The 14562-nt window shown below is 40.3% G+C and overlaps 1 protein-coding gene across 2 annotated transcripts in view; it reads right to left on the bottom strand.

Moving 5' to 3' along the window:
• Pp4-19C (protein phosphatase 19C) overlaps nt 1-14562 on the bottom strand; it is a 65790-nt gene that overhangs the window by 23822 nt on the left and 27406 nt on the right. The window lies entirely within an intron of this gene.

The following is a 14562-nucleotide window of genomic DNA, read 5'->3' as shown; positions in this document are numbered from 1 at the left end:
TGAAAGGCTTATTATTGCACCTTATCATACACCATATGTGATTGCAGGGGCATAGAAGGTGGCTGGTTTTCTTCTAACAGGCTTTGGCATTGTGTCATGTTTGGAAAAAAAAACCATGTGCATACTTAAATTTGAACCCTGTGAGATAAAGTCATTTTTCCTTATTATTTATATTTTCATCAATTTTGTGGTACCCTAAGTAACATTTTGATGGACTAAATATAGTGTTGTGTTCTATATATTCAGAATTTGAAATCTTATGATTATATCTTTGAATTTTAATTGTTATTTATAAACAATAAAAGTGTAAATCTAGAATAAGTGATAACATTTGAGAAGTTATTTACATGGAAGTATTTTTGTTGTTGGCTTTTTATAGATTTCAGCAAGTTTTTCAAATTTTTGAACTGTGATCCTTGATTTTTGTTGATTATAGGTTGTGAGCCTAGCACCAACCTTAATGTTTAGGCTAGTATTTGGTTGAAACCACAGTGTGTTATTTGTCCTCTATTTGTAAGAACGCCACCAAAAAGATATCTCACAAGTACAAAAAAGGAACTGATATGTGTGCAGCTTGTGATTGTCATTTAGATGAAGAATCAAGTGCAATGAATTGTGATGGTTGCAGCAAGTAGCTATGTATAGATTGCCTTGAAATTACTGAGCCAGAGTATGATCAGAGGCAGCGCAATCGCGCTGCCTAAGTAAAGAACGATGTTGGCACAATGTACTATTTTTTTTTCCATACCAGGGCACTTCGTATCGAAGGAGTTGTCGTAGAAACTACGACAAGGGCTCATGCGATTGGAAATTAGAACGGCCAGTGCCCTTTTTAATAGTCGAAAGTGATTGAAGGGCAACTAGCCCCTCCCCCGCCCACGCCCATAGTTCCCCCAAAAACATCCAATCAAAATTTTGAGATAGCCATTTTGTTCAGCGTAGTTGATTTCCAGATAGAAAATATGTTTTTGAGGAGGGCACTCCCCCACAACCCTCAGGGCAAGTGTTTTAAGTTATGCCCCGGGGGCATATAAGAACAATGTTGGCACAATGTATTATTTATTATTTTTTTTCCCTTTAGAGCAGGGTACTTCATATCGAAGAACTTGTCGTAAAAACTTCGAAAAAGGGCTCATTCAATTGAAAACTGGAGTGGAATGTGCCCTTTTTAATAGTCGAAAGTGATTGGAAGGCGACTAACACCCCTTCCACGCCCATAATTTCCCGAAACACATCCAATCAAAATTTTGAGATAGCCATTTTGTTCAGCGTAGTTGATTTCCAGATATAAATTATGTTTTTGAGTAGGAAACTCCCCACAGCTCTCAGGGCAAGTGTTGTAAGTTATGCCCTGGGGGCATATAAGGTTTTTATAGAAAGCGTTGTCGTAGAAACTTCAAAAAACATTCATTCGATTGGAAATTCAAAGGGCTAGTGCCCTTTTTAATAGTCGAAAGTGATTGGAGGGCAACTAACCCCCCTCTCACGCCCATCTTTTCCCCAAGCACATCCAATCAAAATTTTGAGATAGCAATTTTATTCAAAGTAGTTTTAAGTTCGGAAAATTAGGTTGACAACCCCCAACAGCACTCAGGGCAAGGGTTGTAAGTTATGCCCTGGGGGCATATAAGGTTTTTATAGAACGCATATAAGGTTTTTTTTTATGTCGTAGAAACTTCAAAAAGGGCTCATTCGATTGGAAATTGAAATAGCTAGTGCCCTTTTTAGTAGTCGAAAGTGATTGGAGAGTAACTAACACCGCCTCCACGTCAATCATTTCCTAAAACCAGTCCAGTAAAAATTTTGAGATAGCCAATTTGTCCAACGACGTTCAAAGTTCAGGAAATTATACCTTCGAGCAGGACACTCCCCCCACAGTCTTCAGGTCAAGGGTTATAAATTTTGCCCTCGGAGCATAAAAGGTTTTTTCTTGAAATCTTTTTGTCGTAGAAACATGAAAAGGGGCTCATTTGGTTGGAAATTCAAAGGACTAGTGCCCTTTTTAATAGTCAAAAGTGATTGGAGGGCAACTAACCCCCCTCTCACGCCCACCTTTTCCCCAAATACATCCAATCAAAACTTTTAGATAGCCATTTTATTCAACGTAGTTGGAAGTTTTGGAAATTAGGTCTTTAAGGATGACAACCCCACAGCCCTAAGGGCAAGGGTTGTAAGTTATGACTGGGGGCATATACAGTTTTTTATTGAAAGTGTTGTCGCAGAAACTAAAAAGGGCCATTTCCACAAACACATCCAATCAAAATTTTGAGATAGCAATTTTGTTCAGCGTAGTTGATTCCACATAGAAATTTTTTGATGAGGACACTCCCCCGCAGCCCTCAGGGCAAGGGTTGTAAGTTACGCCCTGGGGGCATATAAGGTTTTTATAGAATGCGTTTTCGCAGAAACTTCAAAATAGGCTCGTTCAATTGGAAAAAAGGGCTAGTGCCCTTTTTAATAGTCGACAGTGATTGGAGGGCAACTAATCCCCCTCAAACGCCCACCTTTTCCCCAAACACATCCAATCAAAATTTTGAGATAGCCATTTTGTTCAACGTAGATTAAAGTTCTGGAAACTAGGTCTTTGAGAATGACAACCCCTTCAAGAGCCCTCAGGGCAAGGGTTATAAGTTATGCCCTGGGGGTAAATAAGGTTTTCAAAGAAAGCATTGTTGTAGAAACTTCAAAAAGGGCTCATCTGATTCGAAATTGAAATAGCTAGTGCCCTTTTAATTGTCAAAAGTGATTGGAAGGCAACTAAAACCCCTTCCACGCCCACCATTTATCGAAACACATCCAATCAAAATTTTGAGATAGCCATTTTGTTCAAAGTAGTTGAAACGTCCGGAAATACACTCCCCCAGAGCCCTCAAGGCAAGGGTTGTAATTTATGCCCTTGCGACATATAAGGTTTTTATAGAAAGGTTTGTCACAGGACTCTCAAAAATGGCTCATTCGATTAGAAATTCAAAGGGCTAGTGCCCTTTTTGATAGTCGAAAGTGATTGGAGGGCAACTAACCCCCCTCTCACGCCCACCTTTTCACCAAACACATCAAATCAAAATTTTTAGATAGCCATTTTTTCAACGTAGTTAGAAGTTTTAGAAATTAGGTCTTTGAGGATGATAACCCTCTCAGGGCCCTCGGGGCAAGGGTTGTAAAATATGCCCTGGGGGCATATACGTTTTTTATAGATAGTGATGTTGTAGAAACTTCAAAAAGGGCTCATTCGATTGGAAATTAGAAGAGATTGTGCCCTTTTTAATAGTCGAAAGTGATTGGAGGATAACTAACAACCGTCTTACACCCACCATTTTCCCAAAAACATCCAATCACAATTTTGAGATATCCATTTTGTTCCACGCAGTTTAATGTTCAGGAAATTATACCTTTGATTAGAACACTCCCCCCACAGTCTTCATGGCAAGGGTTATAAGTTATTCCCTGGGGGCATATAAGTCTTTATTAAAATCTTTGTCGTAGAAACTTGAAAAAGGGCTCATTCAATTGGAAATTCCAAGGGCTAGTGCCCTTTTTAATAGTCGAAAGTGATTTGAGGGCAGCTAACCCCCCTCTCACGTCAACCTTTTCCCCAAACACATCCAATCAAAATGTTTAGATAGCCAGTTTATTCAACTTAGTTGAAAGTTTTGGAAATTAAGTCTTTAAGGATGACAACCCCTCCCCCCACAGCCCTCAGAGCAAGGGTTGTAAGTTGTGCCCTGGGGGCATATAAAGTTTTTATTGAAAGCGTCGTCATAGAAACTTCAAAAGGGCTCATTCAATTGGAAATTAAAATGGCTAGTGCCTTTTTTAATAGTTGAAAGTGATTGGATAGTGACTAAGGCCCCTGTCACACCCACCATTTTCCCAAACACATCAAATAAAAATTTTGAGATATCCATTTTGTTCAACCTAGTTGAAAGTTCTAGAAATTAGGTCTTTTAGGATGATATTCCCCTCAGAGCCCTCAGTGCAAGGGTAGTAGGTTCTGCTCTGGGGGCATATAAGGTTTATATAGAAAGTTGCTGTAAAAATTTCAAAAAGGGCTCATTTGATTGGAAATTTAAATTGCCATAGGCAGCGCAATCGCGGTTTCTAATTAAAGAACGATGTTGGCACAATATATTATTTTTTTCCCCATACCAGGGAACTTTGTATCTAAGGAATTGTCATAGAAACTTCGAAAAGGGCTCATTCGATTGGAAATTGGAATGGCTAGTGCCCTTTTTAATAGTCGATTGGAAGGCACCTAATACCCCTTCCACGCCCACCATTTCCCCAAACACATCCGATCAAAATTTTGAGAAAGCCATTTTGTTCAGCGTGGTTTATTTCCAGATAGAAATTATGTTTTTGAGGAGGACACTCCCCCACAGCCCTCAGGGCAAGGGTTGTAAGTTATGCCCTGGGGGCATATAAGGTTTTTTATAGAAAGCTTTGTCACAGAAACTTCAAAAAAGGCTCGTTCTTGAAAAAGGGCTAGTGCCCTTTTTAATAGTAGAAAGTGATTGGGAGCAACTAACCCCCCTCTCACACCCACCATTTCCCCAAAACATCCAATCAAAATTTTAAGATTGCCATTTTGTTCCACGCAGTTTAAAGTTCAGGAAATTTTACCTTTGATTAGAACACTCCCCCGCAGTCTTCAGGGCAAGGGTTATAAGTTATGCCCTGGGGGCATATAAGTTTTTATTGAAATCTTTGTCGTAGAAACTTGAAAAAGGGCTCATTCAATTGGAAATTCCAAGGGCTAGTGTCATTTTTAATAGTCTCGGAAGTGTTTTGAGGGCAAATAACCCCCCTATCACACCCACCTTTTCCCCAAACACATCTAATCAAAATTTTTAGATAACCATTTTATTCAACGTAGTTGAAAGTTTTGGAAATTAGGTCTTTAAGGATGACAACCCCTACCCCCACAGCTCTCAGGGCAAGGGTTGTAAGTTATGCCTTTGGGGCATATAAGGTTTTTATAGAAGGCGTTGCGGTAGAAACTTCAAAAAAGCCTCATTCAATTGGAAATTGAAATGGCTAGTGCCCTTTTTAATAGTCGAAAGTGATTGGAAGGCAAGTAACACCCCTTCTACACCCACCATTTATCGAAACACACCCAATCAAAATTTTGAGATAGCCATTCTGTTCAAAGTAGTTGTAAGGTCCAGAAATTATATCTAAGAGGATTATATCTAAGGATGACAACCCCTCCCCCCAAAGCCCTCAGAGCAAGGGTTGTAAGTTGTGCCCTAGGGACATATAAAGTTTTTATTGAAAGCGTTGTCGTAGAAACTTCAAAAGGGCTCATTAAATTGGAAATTGAAAGGGCTAGTGCCTTTTTTAATAGTTCAAAGTGATTGGATAGCGACTAAGGTCCCTGTCACACCCACTATTTTCCTAAACACATCAAATAAAAATTTTGAGATATCCATTTTGTTCAACCTAGTTGAAAGTTCTGGAAATTAGGTCTTTTAGGATGATAAACCCCTCAGAGCCCTCAGTGCAAGGGTTGTAGGTTCAGCCCTGGGGGCATATAAGGTTTATATAGAAAGTTGCTGTAAAAATTTCAAAAAGGGCTCATTTGATTGGAAATTTAAATTGCCCTTTTTCATAGGCAGCGCAATCGCGGTTTCTAAGCAAAGAAAGGTGTTGGCACAATGTATTATTTTTTTTCAAATCCGGGCACTTCGTATCAAAGGAGTTGTCGTAAAAACTTCTAAAAGGGCCCATTCGACTGGAAATTGGAGGGGCTAGTGCCCTTTTTAGTAGTCGATTGGAAGGCACCTAATACCCCTTCCATGCCCACCATTTCCCCAAACACATCCGATAAAAATTTTGAGATAGCCATTTTGTTCAGCGTAGTTTATTTCCAGATAGAAATTTTTTGAGGAGGACAATCCCCCACAGCCCTCAGGGAAAGGGTTTTAAGTTATGCCCTGGGGGCATATAAGGTTTTTCTTATAGAAAGCGTTGTCGCATAAACTTAAAAAAAGGCTCGTTCGATTGGAAAAAAGGGCTAGTGCCCTTTTTAATAGTAGAAAGTGATTGGGAGCAACTAATCCCCCTCTCACACCCACCATTTCCCAAAACACAACCAATAGAAATTTTGAGATGGCCATTTCGTTCCTTGCAGTTTGAAGTTCAGGAAATTATACCTTTGATTAGGACACTCCCCCACAATATCCAAGGCAAGGGGTATAAGTTATTCTCTGGGTGTATTTAAGTTTTTATTGAAATCTTTGCCGTATAAACTAGAAAAAGGGCTCATTCGATTGGAAATTCAAAGGGCTAATGCCCTTTTTAATAGTCTCGAAAGTGATTTGAGGGCAACTAACTTCCTTCTCACGCCCACCTTTTCCCCAAACACATCCAATAGAAATTTTTAGATAGCCATTTCATTCAACGTAGTTGAAAGTTTTGGAAGTTAAGTATTTAAGGATGATAACCCCTCCCCCCTCCCAACAGCTCTCAGGCCAAGGGTTGTAAGTTATGCCCTTGGGGCATATAAGGTTTTTATAGAAGGCTGTGCTGTAGAAACCTCAAAAAGGGCTCATTCAATTGGAAATGGAAATGGCTTGTGCCCCTTTCAATAGTCGAAAGTGATTGCAAGGCAAATAACACCCCTTCCACGCGCACCATTTCCCCAAAAACATCCAATCAAAATTTGAGATAGCCATTTTGTTCCACACAGTTTAAAGTTCATGAAATTATACCTTTGATTAGAACACTCCCCCCCCCCCCCCCACAGTCTTCGAGGCGAGGTTTATAAGTTATGCCCTGGGGGCATATAAGTTTTTATTGAAATCTTTGTCGTAGAAACTTAAAAAGGGCTCATTCGATTGGAAATTCAAAGGATTAGTGCCCTTTTTAATAGTTTCGAAAGTGATTTGAGGGCAAGTAACACCCCCCCCCCTCCCCTCACGCCCACCTTTTCCCCAAACAAATCGAATCAAAATTTTTAGATAGCCCTTTCATTCAACGTAGTTGGAAGTTTTGGAAATTAGGTCTTTAAGGATAACAACCCTTCCATCCCAACAGCCCTTAGGACAAGAGTCGTAAGCAATGCCATGGGGACATATAAGGTTTTTATAGAAATCAATGTTGTAGAAACTTCAAAAAGGGCTCATTCAATTGGAAATTGAAAAGGCTAGTGCCCTTTTAATAGTTGAAAGTGATTGAAGGGCAACGTTTTTTGGAAATTAGGTCTTTAAGGATAACAACCCTTCCATCCCCACGGCCCTCAGGGCAAGGGTCGTAAGTATGCCCTGGGGCATATAATATTTTATAGAAAGCAATGTTGTAGAAACTTCAAAAAGGGCTCATTCAATTGGAAATTGAAAGGGCTTGTGCCCTTTTAATAGTCGAAAGCGATTAAAGGGCAACTAATCCCCATTCTCACGCCCACCATTTCCCCAAACACATCCAATAAAAATTTTGAGATATTCATTTTGTTCCACGTAGTCGAAAGTTCTGGAAATTAGGTATTTTAGGATGATAACCCCATCAGAGCCCTCAGTGCAAGGGTTGTAATTTATGCACTAGGGGCATATAAGGTTTATATAGAAAGTTGCTGTAGAAATTTCAAAAAGGGATCATTTGATTGGAAATTGAAATTGCCCTTTTTAATAGTCGAAAGTGAGCGGAGAGTAATTAACCCCCCTCTCTCGTCCACCATTTCCCCAAACTCATTTGATCAAAGTTTAGAGATAGCCAGTTTGTTCAACACATTTGAAAGTTCTGGAAATTATGTATTTAAGGATGACAAACCTTATATGCCCTGGGGGCATATAAGGTTTTTATAGATAGAGTTGTCGCAAAAGCTTCAAAAGGGGTTCATTCAATTGGAAATTGAGAGGGCTAGTGCCCTTTTTAATAGTTGAAAGTGATTGGAGGGTAACTAACCCCCCTCTGAGCCCACCATTCCCCCAAACACATCCAATCTAAAACTTTCAGATACCCCTTTTGCTCAACGTTGCAGAAAGTTCTGGTAATTAGATCTTTGAGGATAACACCCCCCAGCCCTCAGGGCAAGGGCTGTAAGTTAAGCCCTGGGAGTATATAAGGTTTGTATTGAAAGCATTGTCGTAGAAACTGTATCGGACAGAATAATGAAGGCCCGCTTTGGACACAAGCATGGCAAGATGACCATTTTCGTATGCTATGCCCCGACCAACGATTCCGACGACGTAACCAAGAAAGAGTTCTACTCTGCTCTGTCCAGATGTATGTTAACAGTGTCCCCCCCAAGATGTCACTGTTCTTCTCTGGGACTTCAATACTACAGTGCGAGATGATATGGGTGTTTGGCATGGCACAATTGGACCTGTATACTCCCCGCCCACTGAATAATAATGGCCTTCGCCTACTCGAACTGTGCCGATCCCATGAACTTGTGATCGCAAACACCTACTTTCAACGTAAGACTATCCACCAGTACACGTGGTATAGTAACGACGGCCCAGCACCAACCTTAATGTTTAGGCCAGTATTTGGTTGAAACCACAGTGTGTTATTTGTCCTCTATTTGTAAGAATGCCACCAAAACGACCTCTCACAAGTCCAAAAAAGGAACTGATATGTGTGCAGCTTGTGATTGTCATTTAGATGAAGAATCAAGTGCAATGAATTGTGATGGTTGCCGCAAGTAGCTATGTATAGATTGCCTTGAAATTACTGAGCCAGAGTATGATCAGAGGCAGCGCAATCGCGCTGCCCAAGTAAAGAACAATGTTGGCACAACTTATTATTTTTTTTTCATACCAGGGCACTTCGTATCGAAGGATTGTCGTAAAAACTTCGAAAAGGGCTCATTCGATTGGAAATCGGAGTTGCTAGTGCCCTTTTTAATAGTCAAAAGTGATTGAAGGGCAACTAGTCCCTCCCCCCGCCCACGCCCATAGTTCCCATAAACAAATCCAATCAAAATTTTGAGATAGCCATTTTGTTCAGCGTAGTTGATTTCCAGATAGAAAATATATTTTTGAGGAAGATACTCCCCCACAACCCTCAGGGAAAGTATCTTAAGTTATGCCCTGATAAGAACAATGTTGGCACAATGTATTATTTATTATTTTTTCCCTTTAGAGCAGGGCACTTCGTATCAAAAAGTTGTCGTAGAAACTTCGAAAAGGGCTCATTCAATTGGAAACTGGAGTGGAATGTGCCTTTTTTAATAGTCAAAAGTGATTGAAAGGCAACTAATACCCCTTCCACGCCCATAATTTCCCGAAACACATCCAATCAAAATTTTGAGATAGCCATTTTGTTCAGCGTAGTTGATTTCCACATATACATTATGTTTTGGAGGAGGAAACTCCCCACAGCTCTCAGGGCAAGTATTGTAAGTTATGCCCTGGGGGCATATAAGGTTTTTATAGAAGGAGTTGTCGTAGAAACTTCAAAAAAGATTCATTCGATTGGAAATTCAAAGGGCTAGTGCCCTTTTTAATAGTCGAAAGTGATTGGAGGGCAACTAACCCCCCTCTCATGCCCATCTTTTCCCCAAGCACATCCAATCAAAATTTTGAGATAGCCATTTTGTTCAACGTAGTTTTAAGTTCGGGAAATTAGGTTTTTGAGGATGACAACCCCCAACAGCACTCAGGGCAAGGGTTGTAAGTTATGCCCTGGGGGCATATAAGGTTTTTATAGAACGCATATAAGGTTTTATTTTTATGTCGTAGAAACTTCAAAAAGGGCTCATTCGATTGGAAATTGAAATAGCTAGTGCCCTTTTTAGTAGTCGAAAGTGATTGGAAGGCAACTAACACCCCTTCCACGCCCACCAGTTCCCCAAACACATCCAGTAAAAATTTTGAGATAGCCAATTTGTCCCACGACGTTCAAAGTTCAGGAAATTATACCTTTGAGCAGGACCCTCTCCCCCACAGTGTTCAGGGCAAGGGTTATAACTTATGCCCTGGGGGCATATAAGGTTTTTATTGAAATCTTTGTCGTAGAAACCTGAAAAAGGGTTCATTTGATTGAAAATTCAAAGGGCTAGTGCCCTTTTTAATATCCGAAAGTGATTTGAGGGCAACTAACCCCCCTCTCACGCCCACCTTGTCCCGAAATACATCCAATCAAAACTTTTAGATAGCCATTTTATTCAACGTCGTTGGAAGTTTTGGAAATTAGGTCTTTAAGGATGACAACCCCACAGCCTTAAGGGCAAGGGTTGTAAGTTATGACCTGGGGGCATATACAGTTTTTTATTGAAAGCGTTGTCGTAGAAACTAAAAAGGGCCATTTCCACAAACACATCCAATCAAAATTTTGAGATAGCAATTTTGTTCAGCGTCGTTGATTCCACATAGAAATTTTTTGAGGAGGACACTCCCCCGCAGCCCTTAGGGCAAGGGTTGTAAGTTACGCCCTGGGGGCATATAAGGTTTTTATAGAATGCGTTTTCGCAGGAACTTCAAAATAGGCTCGTTCAATTGGAAAAAAGGGCTAGTGCCCTTTTTAATAGTCGAAAGTGATTGGAGGGCAGCTAATCCCCCTCAACCGCCCGCCTTTTCCCCAAACACATCCAATCAAAATTTTGAGATAGCCATTTTGTTCAACGTAGTTTAAAGTTCTGGAAACTAGGTCTTTGAGAATGACAACCCCCCCCCCAAGAGCCCTCAGGGCAAGGGTCATAAGTTATGCCCTGGGGGTAAATAAGGTTTTCAAAGAAAGCATTGTTGTAGAAACTTCAAAAAGGGCTCATCTGATTCGAAATTGAAATAGCTAGTGCCCTTTTAATTGTCGTAAGTGATTGGAAGGCAACTAAAACCCCTTCCACGCCCACCATTTATCGAAACACATCCAATCCAAATTGAGATAGCCATTTTGTTCAAAGTAGTTGAAACGTCCGGAAATTATATTTAAGAGGATAACACTCCCCCAGAGCCCTCAGGGTAAGGGTTGTAAGTTATGCCCTGGGGGCATATAAGGTTTTTATACAAAGCTTTGTCGCAGAAACTTCAAAAGGGGCTCATTTAAATGGAAATTCAAAGGCCTAGTATCCTTTTTAATTGTACAAAGGGGATAGAGGGACACTAACCCCCTCTCACACCGACCTCTTCCCCAAACACATCAAATCAAAATTTTAGGATAGCCATTTTTTCAACGTAGTTAGAAGTTTTAGAAATTAGGTCTTTGAGGATGATAACCCCCTCAGGGCCCTTGGGGCAAGGGTTGTAATATATGCCCTGGGGGCTTATATGGCTTTTATAGACAGTGATGTTGAAGAAACTTCAAAATGGGCTCATTCGATTGGAAATTAGAAGAGCTTGTGCCCTTTTTAATAGTCGAAAGTGATTGGAGGATAACTAACAACCGTCTTACACCCACCATTTCCCCAAAAACATCCAATCAAAATTTTGAGAAACCCATTTTGTTCCACGCAGTTTAAAGTACAGGAAATTATAATTTTGATTAGAACCCTCCCCCCACAGTCTTCATGGCAAGGGTTATAAGTTATGCCCTTGGGGCATATAAGGTCTTTATTAAAATCTTTGTCTTAGAAACTTGAAAAAGTGCTAATTCAATTGGAAGTTCAAAGGGCTAGTGCCGTTTTTTATGGTCGAAAATGGTTAGAGGGGAACTAACCCCTCTCTCACGCCCACCTTTAAATACAACAAATCCAAGAAAAATTTTTAGATATCCAGTTTGTTCAACGTAGCTGAAAGTTTGAAAATTAGGTCTTTAAGGATGACAACCCCTCCCCCCACAGCCCTCAGAGCAAGGGTTGTAAGTTGTGCCCTGGGGGCATATAAAGTTTTTATTGAAAGCGTCGTCATAGAAACTTCAAAAGGGCTCATTCAATCGGAAATTGAAAGGGCTAGTGCCTTTTTTAATAGTTGAAAGTGATTGGATAGCGAATAAGGTCCCTGTCACACCCACCATTTTCCCAAACACATCAAATAGAAATTTTTTGAGGAGGATACTCCCCCACAGCCCTCAGGGCAAGGGTTGTAAGTTATGCCCTGGGGGCATATAAGGTTTTTTATAGAAAGCGTTGTCGCAGAAATTTCAAAAAAGGCTCGTTCGATTGGAAAAAAGGGCTAGTGCCCTTTTTAATAGTAGAAAGTGATTGGGAGCAACTAATCCCCCTCTCAAACCCACCATTTTCCCAAAACACCCAATGAAAATTTTGAGATAGCCATTTTGTTCCACGCAGTTTAAAGTTCAGGAGATTATACCTTTGATGAGAACACTCCCCCGCAGTCTTCAGGGGAAGGGTTATAAGTTATTCCCCGGGGGCATATAAGTTTTTATTGAAATCTTTGTTGTAGAAACTTGAAAAAGGGCTCATTCGATTGGAAATTCAAAGGGCTAGTGTCCTTTTTAATAGTCTCGGAAGTGTTTGAGGGCAAATAACCCCCCTCTCACACCCACCTTTTCCCCAAACACATCCAATCAAAATTTTTAGATAGCCATTTCATTCAACGTAGTTGAAAGTTTTGGAAAATAGGTCTTTAAGGATGACAACCCCTCCACCCCCACAGCTCTCAGGGCAAGGGTTGTAAATTATGCCCTTGGGGCATATAAGGTTTTATGAGGTTTCTACGGCGTTGCCGTAGAAACCTCAAAAAGGGCTCATTCGATTGGAAATTGAAAGAGCTAGTGCCCTTTTTAATAGTCGAAAGTGATTGGAAGGCAACTAACACCCCTTCCCCGCCCACTATTTATCCAAACACATCCAATCGAAATTTTGAGAAAGCCATTTTGTTAAAAGTAGCTAAAAGGTCCAGAAATTATATCTAAGAGTATAACACTCCCCCAGAGCCCTCAAGGTAAGGGTTGTAAGTTATGCCCTGGGGGCATATAAGGTTTTTATTGAAAGCTTTGTCACAGAAACTTGAAAAAGGGCTCATTCGATTAGAAATTCAAAGGGCTAGTGCCCTTTTTGATAGTCGAAAGTGATTGGAGGGCAACTAACCCCCCTCTCACGCCCACCTTTTCACCAAACACATCAAATCAAAGCTTTTAGATAGCCATTTTTTCAACGTAGTTAAAAGTTTTTAGAAATTAGGTTTTTGAGGATGATAGCCCCCTCAGAGCACTTGGGGCAAGGGTTGTAATATATGCCCTGGGGGCTTATATGGTTTTTATAGATAGTGATGTTGTAGAAACTTCAAAAAGGGCTCATTCGATTGGAAATTAGGCCTTGTGCCCTTTTTAATAGTTGAAAGTGATTGGAGGATAACTAACACCCGTCTTACACCCACCATTTCCTCAAAAACAGCCAATCAAAATTTTGAGATAGCCATTTTGTTCCACGCAGTTTAAAGTACAGGAAATTATACCTTTGATTAGAACCCTCCCCCCATAGTCTTCAGGGCAAGGGTTATAAGTTATGCTCTGGGGGCATATAAGTCTTTATTAAAATCTTTGTCGTACAAACTTGAAAAAGGGATCATTTAATTGGAAATTCAAAGGGCTAGTGCCCTTTTTAATAGTCGAAAGTGATTTGAGGGCAACTAACTCCCCTCTCACGCCCACCTTTTCCCCAAACACATCCAATCAAAATGTTTAGATAGCCATTTGATTCTACGTAGTTGAAAGTTTTGGAAATTGGGTCTTTAAGGATGACAACCCCTCCCCCCACAGCCCTCAGAGCAAGGGGTGTAAGTTGTGCCCTGGGGGCATATAAAGTTTTTATTGAAAGCGTCGTCATAGAAACTTCAAAAGCGCTCATTCAAATGGAAATTGAAAGAGCTAGTGCCTTTTTTAATAGTTGAAAGTGATTGGATAGCAACTAAGGCCCCTGTCACACCCACTATTTTCCCAAACACATCAAATAAAAATTTTGAGATATCCATTTTGTTCAACCTAGTTGAAAGTTCTGGAAATTAGGTCTTTTAGGATGATAACCCCCTCAGAGCCCTCAGTGCAAGGGTTGTAGGTTCTGCCCTGGGGGCACATAAGGTTTATATAGAAAGTTGCTGTAAAAATTTCAAAAAGGGCTCATTTGATTGGAAATTTAAATTGCCCTTTTTCATAGGCAGCGCAATCGCGGTTTCTAAGTAAAGAAAGATGTTGGCACAATGTATAATAATTGTTTTCTTTTTCCAGACCAGGGCACTTCGTATCAAAGCAGTTGTCATACAAACTTCGAAAAGGGCTCATTCGATTGGAAATCGGAATGGCTAGTGCCCTTTTTAATAGTCAAAAGTGATTGGAAGGCAACTAACACACCTTCCACACCCACCATTTCCCCAAACACATCCGATAAAATTTTGAGATAGCCATTTTGTTCAGCGTAGTTTATTTCCAGATAGAAATTTTTTGAGGAGGAAAATCCCCCACAGCCCTCAGGGCAAGGGTTTTAAGTTATGCCCTGGGGGCATATAAGGTTTTTTATAGAAAGCGTTGTCGCATAAACTTCAAAAAAGGCTCGTTCGATTGGAAAGAAGGGCTAGTGCCCTTTTTAATAGTAGAAAGTGATTGGGAGCAACTAATCCCCCTCTCACACCCACCATTTCCCCAAAAACATCCAATCAAAATTTTGAGACAGCCATTTTGTTCCACGCAGTTTAAAGTTCAGGAAATTATACCTTTGATTAGAACACTCCC

The sequence above is a fragment of the Artemia sp. Qi Xiang Cuo genome, chromosome 17, assembly GCF_049724085.1.
Source record: "Artemia sp. Qi Xiang Cuo chromosome 17, ASM4972408v1, whole genome shotgun sequence".
Classification (NCBI taxonomy): Eukaryota; Metazoa; Arthropoda; class Branchiopoda; order Anostraca; family Artemiidae; genus Artemia; species Artemia sp. Qi Xiang Cuo.
The sequence above is the reverse complement of the archived record's forward strand: the minus strand, read 5'-3'. Positions and strand labels throughout refer to the sequence as shown.